General features: G+C 44.3%; 1 pseudogene; it reads right to left on the reverse strand.

The window, feature by feature from the left end:
* Positions 1 to 966: 966 nt before the first annotated feature.
* On the reverse strand, positions 967 to 8,311 carry LOC123153810 (uncharacterized; annotated as a pseudogene).
* Between the last annotated feature and the right edge of the window lie 887 nt (positions 8,312 to 9,198).

Here is a 9,198-nt window from a genome sequence, read left to right on the forward strand (position 1 = left end):
CCAAAGCTACCGCAATGTCCGAACACTTCTTGGATTTGGCTAGACCTCAGAATTGATCCAACTACATGGGGCACATATCTCGAGGACGGAACCATAGGAGAGACACGACCAAGCTCCAATTTGAGGGAGTTGAAGATGTCACTGTGAAAGATGACCTGGTGAAGGCTGACCCAAAGACCATCATGCCACTAGAAGGATAGGACGCTGATGCGTACGGTGGTGGTGGCGCATCCGATGAAAGAAAGCAAGGAGGAGTAGGTCTTCAAGGAGGGAGCTGAGGTGGTCTGCTTCATGGCTTGCGCTATTAGGCTCTTGGGTGGAACTCCAGGGCCCTAATGTAACCTTCATCAAAGGCTAGATCTCATCTCTGATGGAGTGACAAAGCTCTGAATTTTGGACTCGGGTTCTAGCTATGCTTCCAGTACTAGGTGCAATGCAATACTGATGCAGTAGACTAGTGGAGGAACACTATTCTTTAGCAACCGCAAGGTTCCACCAACAATCCCCTTTTGTTCCTTTTGTCTACACACAAGTGCGAGGTTTAGCAAGACATGGGTTGTCTACACACAAGTTGCCTGATTTTTCAATGGGAAGAACCTTGGAAGTTCGTGCTCATTGTCTCCGCTTAGTGCCCGCTGTCCTGTGTGTCACTGAGAGGCATCGACGAAAGGGGGTAACAGAGGTGGCGCCGAGGGCAAGGTCGACCATAGCAAGAAGAGGTGGCAATGAGATCACACATGGCGGTATATGGTTAATAAGCGACAAGTGGCGGCGATGAGATCACACATGGAGGTAGACGGGCCTATGGATGGTGACTGATATGAAAATACCAGAGGTTACACTAGTGGGAAAACGCATATAGGTGTAGATAATTAATGGCGCCGGTCCCAAACGGGACGCCGCTGGTATTTTGGTAAAATGTAATACAACACAGGGCAATCGAAATAGAAGGTTTAGCATAATAATCACTGGTTGAGTGCATTGAAACCAATAAAGATTTAACTGAGCTCCCTATAAAGAGCTACAATACACTGGTAATACAACATGCACATGATAAGTTCTGTCCAAGCAACTGAACAAAGTCTTGAGACTAGGTAATTGACTGTTCAGAATGGGAAAAGAACGATGTTTGTCGATGAGCACTTGAATCCGCAAATGTAAGGACAGGAATCATGTCAAGGGATAAATTTGGCAGCCATGCATTAGCCTTGCAAAGGAGAAATATTGAAACCTAGCTCCGGTAAGTATCGCCCCATGCAATTGTAGAGTTGTTATATGTGTAATGATTGTTGTCACTTGCAAATAAAACACAATACATGTTGACAGAAGGAACAAATACCACAGTACATGCTAAACAGAATCTCACTGGAACTAAATAACATGTGCAAAATTGGATGGTCAATAAAATTAGATGATACCACTTCAGCTATAGCTTATAAATTTGAATACAGACCCAAAACAGAAGGGCACGGTAAACAGAAGAATGCAAAAGGGCAAATAAGGTAAGCAAGCCCACAAAAAAATATTTATGTTTTCTTATCACCAACTCTAGTATATATCCAGCTTATATTTCTGTAAAAATCAAGGTGTGGGCACACAAAATCGGATAAATATAGCATGTTAAATTAGCCAATAACTGGGATACATGCACAACTAAACTCTAATTGGGATGTCAATACCACATTTCAACCACCCTAAACAAGAAAATGAATGAAAGATTAAGTTTCGAGAAAACATACAAGTATTAACATTTATTTTACTATTTCATATATATAGGAGCATGCTGATCATGGATTCTGAATAAATACTCACTAGAGCTCTGATAAACATAGCATTCCACTGAAGAATTGGCACTGCAGATGTCATATATTTTAGCGCTTCCACTATTATTAGATGAGGCCTCCTGTGACAGTTGCAGTATCATCTTTTTAAGCGCTGGTGCACATTTGAGTATTAATTTCAATAAATCAAACTCATGTTCTTGTCCTTCGAAGCCATTGATTTCCACTTCGTCAAGAGCAGTCAAGGAGATAGTTTGAGACCTCCAGTTTGTGGGTTGGCACGAACAGTTTGGCGAGCATTTTCCTTTCAGCTAAAACCAAAAATTAAATGTAAATTACTACTACACAGTGTATGATTGAGATATAATATGAAAGGGGAGAACTAGTTACGTACCCGCGATCTCTCTAGGACGATCTTAAGCCTCTGTATACCCTTAGAAATACAAGTAATCCCGAGGAGATGAAACACCAGTGCTCCAAAAACATGTCCGGCTTTTAGGAGACGTAGCTCCAAAATAGAGAAATCAGCAACCAGGTGCTTCTGTATCTCCTGGGCAAAGTTGTCTTCATTGGAAATAAACCAGGAGCTCTGAAAAAAGATTCACAGGATATATATCATTTGTACAATTCTGTCTTGAGATAAAAGGAGAAAAAATATTGAGAATATATAGGATGTTGCCCCCGCATTGCCACTTAGCTAGTTCCGGTAAATTGAGTAAATTGAGATGAGTGCATGATACATACATTGGAGGCAGAGGCACTAATGTGGAGCGAAGTAGGAAGCTGTCTCCTGTGTGTAGCCACAACCTCTGGAGGCTCCAACGACCAAACCGGACGATGCTCCCGTCCCCCAAATACCAGCACTGCCACGAAACCTTCTCCAAGATTGGCGCCGAGACGGAGATGCTGCTGAGCAGCTTGTAAGTGCCGAAGGACACCGTGAGTCGCTTCAGCAGAGGGGCGACGATATCGGCTGCATCTGCGTACATTATGTTGCTCTCAAGGAAAAGTTCCAGCAGCGATGGCAAGTGGAGTGAGATGAAGCCATTCCGGACAAGTCCGAAGCCATCGTTGACAAACTTGAGGCTGAGCACGAGGAGGTGCAGGCATCGGGGGAGCAAGCTGTGGAGGCCGCCGAGGCCGTAGGAGATGGACAGCGTCCGGAGCACGGTGAACTCGCCGTCAGGGCAGTAGAAGAGAAGCCTTTCCATCATGAGAGATTTGGTCCGCTGGAAGCACGGCAGCCGGACGATGTTCCGCCGGTCTTCGAATTCAACGCCCCACGGGAAGCTGAGGACGATCTCCTCCGGCTCCAGCCCCACAGCGGCGCCGAGCAGCCTGGTGGCCGTGGCGCCGAAGGGCCCGGGATGCCTGCTGCTGCTGGGGATGCGGACTTCCAGGAGGGAGACCGCGGCCGCGGCCGGGGGGGCACAGACACGGCCGAGCGCCGGTACAATCGACGGCGCGAGGTTGTGGAAGACGATTCGGCGGAGATGCGTCCAGAGATCGCGCCACCGGCGGGAGAGGATGCTGGTGCGCGCGGCGGTGGCAGCGCATCACATGAGGGTGAGGATGAGGAGGAGGAGCTCCTGCGGGAGGTTGCTGATGCGATCCGGTTCGCCGCCGCCGCCGCTTGGGCTACACAGCTGCGGCTGCGGGAAACGCAGGCGACGCCCCGGCCTCACCTCCATCTGAGCAGCAGCAATCTGCGGGGACGAACGAAGTCGACGACGCCCGGATCTTGACTCCATGGAAGGCAGCTTCGCCAAGCAAAACCAAAGCCCACCGTTTTTCCCCCTTTTGGAACTGAAACCCCGGTGTGTTTGGGTCCCCACCCAGCTTTTCAGCCGACCATCTTTATTATATACACTTTTTCTTTTCAGCCCAGCATTTCCCAAATAATGTCGAATTCCAATATAACATTTTCAGGTGCAAAATATTCTCATGGGAGGCTTTAGATAATAAATGAAGGCTAACCCTCTTCATTCAAACTAACAGAGATATGACTCGACGCCCGCGCAAACGTTCGCGCGTTGGCGTGAAGATCTCGCATTGGCGCGAACGTTCCCGAGCAACCGACCAAATATCTACGCTTTTGGTGTAAACCTGGGAGAGCCATAACAGTTTTTTTTAGTTTGTACCCCATGCGCCGATGAAATTGACAAAACTACCTCCACTTCGTGTAATGGCAAAAATGCCCTGACAGAAGTGTGACCAGGCAACATGTATCTCCTTCCTGTGTAGGAAGCCACTTCACTCCGTAGATCGGGGTTGAATGCGGCGGTCCATGGGCCAGAAGCGGCACCGGTCAGAGCGCGCGAGTAGATGCCTCGGTCCACCATAAGAGTTGGCGGAAGTAGCATATCATCCGTGAGGGAGGAACCGAATCCAGAGTTTGGCACGGAGGCGCCCCCTACACACACAGCATGGAGGCGCCCCCAACACACACACACACACACACACACACACACACACACACACACACACACACACGCACTGTCATCCCTGTCGAATTGCCTAGAGCACGCCACCCGCGAGGCTATGTGGTGGTAGACGGTCGTCCAGGAACCTTACTGATGAGCATACCCGTTCCCTCATGTGATCGGCCTCTCTCTTTTATTCTATATGCAAGATCCAGTTGGATTAATACCACATACTTTGGATTATCTACACGCAACACTTATTTTTTTAACCCACATTTTCTCACTAGTGTTTGCATTGCTAGAAAATCTAGTTGTAAATCCATGTACATGCAACACTTAACTTTTGATAAGGCAATTTGTAATTTTTTCCGTAAAAACACCCTAACAATTTTTGGCACTATGTACTTTAGTTCATACTTCACCTTATTGCCAAAAGGGTTTAGGATTTATCCTAACCATATTTGTCGTTGTCCATGAGGACAAATGCCAAAGGCTTTAGGTTTTACCCTAACCAACTTGTCTTGGTCGATGACGACAATGATAAAGGGTTTTGGATTTACCCTAACCATATTTGTCATCATGGACGACGACCAATGCCAAAGGGTTTAGCCTTTACCCTAACAATATTTGTCATCATTGACGACAAAAATTGCCGAAGGGTTTTGGATTTACCCTAACCATATGCCAAATGCATAATTAATCACTCATCATTCATCAACAAGCAAGATCATCATGCCAAATGCATCATTAATCAACACGCAAGATCATCATGCCAAATGTATCAGTCATCAATCATGATAAGTGCATCATTCATCAATAGTCCAGATAATCATCAATTAGTTCGTTCAAACAGTCTAGATCATCATCAATTAGTTCATTCATCCATCCATCATTAGTACACCCGACTTACCACTTCAATACTAACAGTTCAATAGGTTCAACACTCGTAGCTCAACAGACATGACTTAATAATTTAATATACATCTATATCTATATCTATATCTATATCTACATTTATACCTAATATTAAAAGGAGAAAGATTTCTTAGTTCTGCCTCTGTCATCCTTTTATATCCGTTAATTTAATGTCACCCATATGAATTGATGGTTGAGATTTAATGTATGTAGTGTGTTTCTCTGAGTTGATAAAAATTACCCGCAATGCCGCATATAAGTGAGAAAAAATGTTTTTTTTCCTTCATAATTTTCTCCATCATCCATTAAATCCTCTATACATGGATCAGCCCCATGAAATCCTTTGCACGGACCGGCCGACCTTTGTGTACGTCAATTGTAGTTGCACTATAGAAGGACTCGGATACGAGATTCCATAGGAATCAGTTATTTGCTTAGCCAGCCTGGCTTCATGTGTATCTCATAAAAACTAATCGCAGGCAAAGATTTGGTGAGGACATGGATAGAGGCAACACTACAGGAAAAATAAATGAAGTCGGGTATGAAACATACTCGACAAATTGCATTTTAATCGTGACGAAGTATAAGCCAAGTGTTACACTCGGTTTAGTGTACTTCACATCCAGGACCTCATCGGCGGGTATAACAGAGCAGTAGTCTTCATACTTGTGTGACAGATTGAAATCCCATCCACGCGTCTCACTCATACACCATAGGAGGATCTCCATGGCACTGACCTAAGTATCACAACCATACGCGGCCCTGATCCAGTCTTGCTGGTACTGCGTGGTACACAAGAGCTCGCGCTTCGACTGAAAATCATGGTCTTGTCACTAGTAGAAAACAGGGCTATGATCCAGGCCGACTCAGCCCATTAGTCCCGGTTCAGTCTAGAACCGGGACTAATATGAGCATTGGTCCCGGTTCGTGCGGCTAAGGCATTAGTCCCGGTTCACTCGGGCCCTTTAGTCCCGGTTTAAGACATGAACCGGGACTAAAGGGTGCGATGACCTTTAGTCCCGGTTCGTGCCTCAAACCGGGACTAAAGATTAGACCTTTAGTCCCGGTTTAGGCACGAACCGGGACTAATGAGGTTGAGACCTTTAGTCCCGGTTCGTGCCACGAACCGGTACTAAAGGTCCCATTTTCAAACTCTACCCCCCCCCACCCGTGGATCGCCTTTTCAGTTTAAAAAAAATAAAAGAAAATAATGGAAATGTCAAAAAAATAAAAGAAAATAAGTTTCTCATGTGATATGTGGTCTAGTTGTTGGGAAAATTTGCAAATGTGAATTTTGACTTTATTTGCAAAATCTCTATGAAATTTGTAAAAACGGGCATAACTTTTGCATACTAACTCGGATGAAAAAGTTTTTTATATGAAAAACCATCTACTCGGAAAGTTACATCCAAATTTAACGGGGAAACCCCGTTAAACATTTTCAAAATCCTCAAAACCCTAATAGAAAAAAAGTTACGGGGCTTTTAAGATCTAGAGTGGAAAAAATTGAAAAATATTCAAACAGTGGGCAAACTGTGGTCAAACAATGGTCAAACTAATTATTCTAGAATATTAGTGTTACTAAATAATTATTTTATTTATTTCAATTTTGGTCAAATCTGGTCAAACTGTGCTCAAACTGTGGTCAAACAATGGTCAAACTAATTATTCAAGAAATATTAGTGTTACTAAATAATTATTGTTTTTTAAAACAATAGTTTCAAACTCAAACAGTGAAATGTGTCACTTCATGCTCAAGCAAAATTCCTGAAGGTTAATAGGATTGACATCTTACTATTGTCAGGAAAACAACAAGTGCAGACTTGGAGCGAGGGAGAATAGAACCCGGAAGTTAAGCGTGCTCAGGCTGGGGGAGTGGGAGGATGGGTGACCGTTCGGGAAGTTAGATGATTTGGAATGATGAGGGGTGATTAGAGGATAAATTGAGAAGTGATGAGGGGTGGTGATTACAGACTAGAGGTTAAAATAATTCAGAAGTTTGAAAATAAAAAAAATCAATAAAAATTTCAAAAAAAATCATAAAATTTCCTATAAAGGTGGAGCTCCACGTGGCCGCGCCCTTTAGTCCCGGTTCTGGATTGAACCGGGACTAAAGGGTCAGGGCATTAGTACCGACACTTTAGTCCCGGTTCAGGAACCGGGACTATAGGCCCTTTTTCTACCAGTGTGTAGTTGTCATACCAGGAAGCGATCTCCTTCATCTTGGCCCACTGATCAGTGTTGCCTAATGCTAACGCCGCAACGAGCCTGTTCCACCGATCCCCTACTGTCGTCCATATGTTAAGAAACTATACAAATGAATTAATAAGATATCATTATTAATTATATACATAAAAACACGTAAAGCACATGTAATTAGCACTACAAATGGAAAGTTATATATGTATACAAATATTTGAACAATGTTAATTATGCATGCATATTTACATTTTTATTAGCATAACAAAGAATTACAATACTAGCTAGCTATCGATCATTAAAATATTACTGATCGATTCTATGTAGCTACTTTTGTTAAAAAAAAGGCATGGCATATAATTAATCGATATAAAAACAAGATATGATGCATCTATTATAACATATTAGGAAGTGCGCCCGTGTGTTGCAATGGGAGAGAAACAAACCCTTACATGCACCAGGAGGCTTCCGCTCTCTTATTGTAGGTATGTGTAATACTCCATCCGTCCCACAATATCAGACGGTTTGCAAAAGCATCTTATATCAAGGGATGAAGGGAGTAATTATTAGGGCTAGTAATAACTATGGTAGTAACCTTACAACAATTGTTGTTTCGCTACAAATAATTCTTGTTCATTATGTATATGGAACTGACTGAATGCTACAGTACTATGTAGATCAAGTTTGCTTATTAGCCTTCAATTGTATGTAAAGATTACATTGTAAACTAAGAAAAGAAGACGCACACGGCATGCTAGCACCTTGTTAATATCACGATCAAGCCAATAAATAAATCAGTAAAAAACACAAATCAAATTGAGAAAAATGAACCGGCGTTGCTGCTACTCTTCTGACCGGTGATCCATCGGCTGCTGCTCCAAGCGACGCGGACCTGCAACCACTCTTCTCCAGGCAGCCTCCCTGCAGCACGTCTCCCATGCACACAATGAGGCAGCTGCTCGCCACAACAACCATGCAATCCATCATATCCATCGGCCAAGACGGCTGCCACCATATCCATCGGCCAAAAAAGTCTTTCAAATATTTTCAGATAATACATAATGTACAACACAAATCTGTTCAGATAACACTACACAAATCTATCCAAATTTAGTTAGAAACGAAGAAGAAAGGAGGGTTTTCTTAGCGCAACATGGAGCCAGATGACGTTGGGACCTCTGTTGTTTTCGTGAGACCAATGAAATTGAATTGACAGTACTTCAAACTGCAGAATTAGCTTCTCCAAAATTCCTTACTGAAACTTTCCATGCACGTCGAAACTCTGGCACACACGATCTCATGTATCTGCCCTATCTGTTCCACTGCAAATTTACTTTTTGCATGGCCTTCTGTACACCACAAAACCAGTGCCCATGAGATCATGTTAAAATCTTGCATACTGGGATAAAAAGCAAGGGAGAGGAGACGAACATGCTGTACGCCCAAGAAGCAAGCAATCAGCTACCATGATTAATCAGTAGGACCTTTACATGGGACTAATTACCAGCAGCTCCGTTCTGTAGATTGGTCGTGGCGCGGCGGCATGGATGTGAGGGTCGTGGCAGACATGCGGCCAGTTGACGATGAAGAAGACAGGCTCCCCGGTTCAGACCATGGCATGAAGCTGCAGAGGTGTGTTGGCCAGTGCAGCTGCGTCAAGGCGGTCGACTCTGCGCGAGTACACTAGTAGAAAACAGGGCTTTGGTCCAGGCCGGGCCAACCCATTAGTCCTGGTTCAGTCACGAACTGGGATCCATGGGGCCATATGTCCCGTTCATGAGGCCAGGGGCCGGTCGGGCCTCGTGGGGCATTGGTCCCGGTTTGTCTGGCCCCTTTGGTCCCGGTTCTGGACACGAATCGGGACCAATGGGCCTCGCTCC

The sequence above is a fragment of the Triticum aestivum genome, chromosome 7A (assembly GCF_018294505.1).
Source record: "Triticum aestivum cultivar Chinese Spring chromosome 7A, IWGSC CS RefSeq v2.1, whole genome shotgun sequence".
In the NCBI taxonomy this organism is placed as follows: Eukaryota; Viridiplantae; Streptophyta; class Magnoliopsida; order Poales; family Poaceae; genus Triticum; species Triticum aestivum.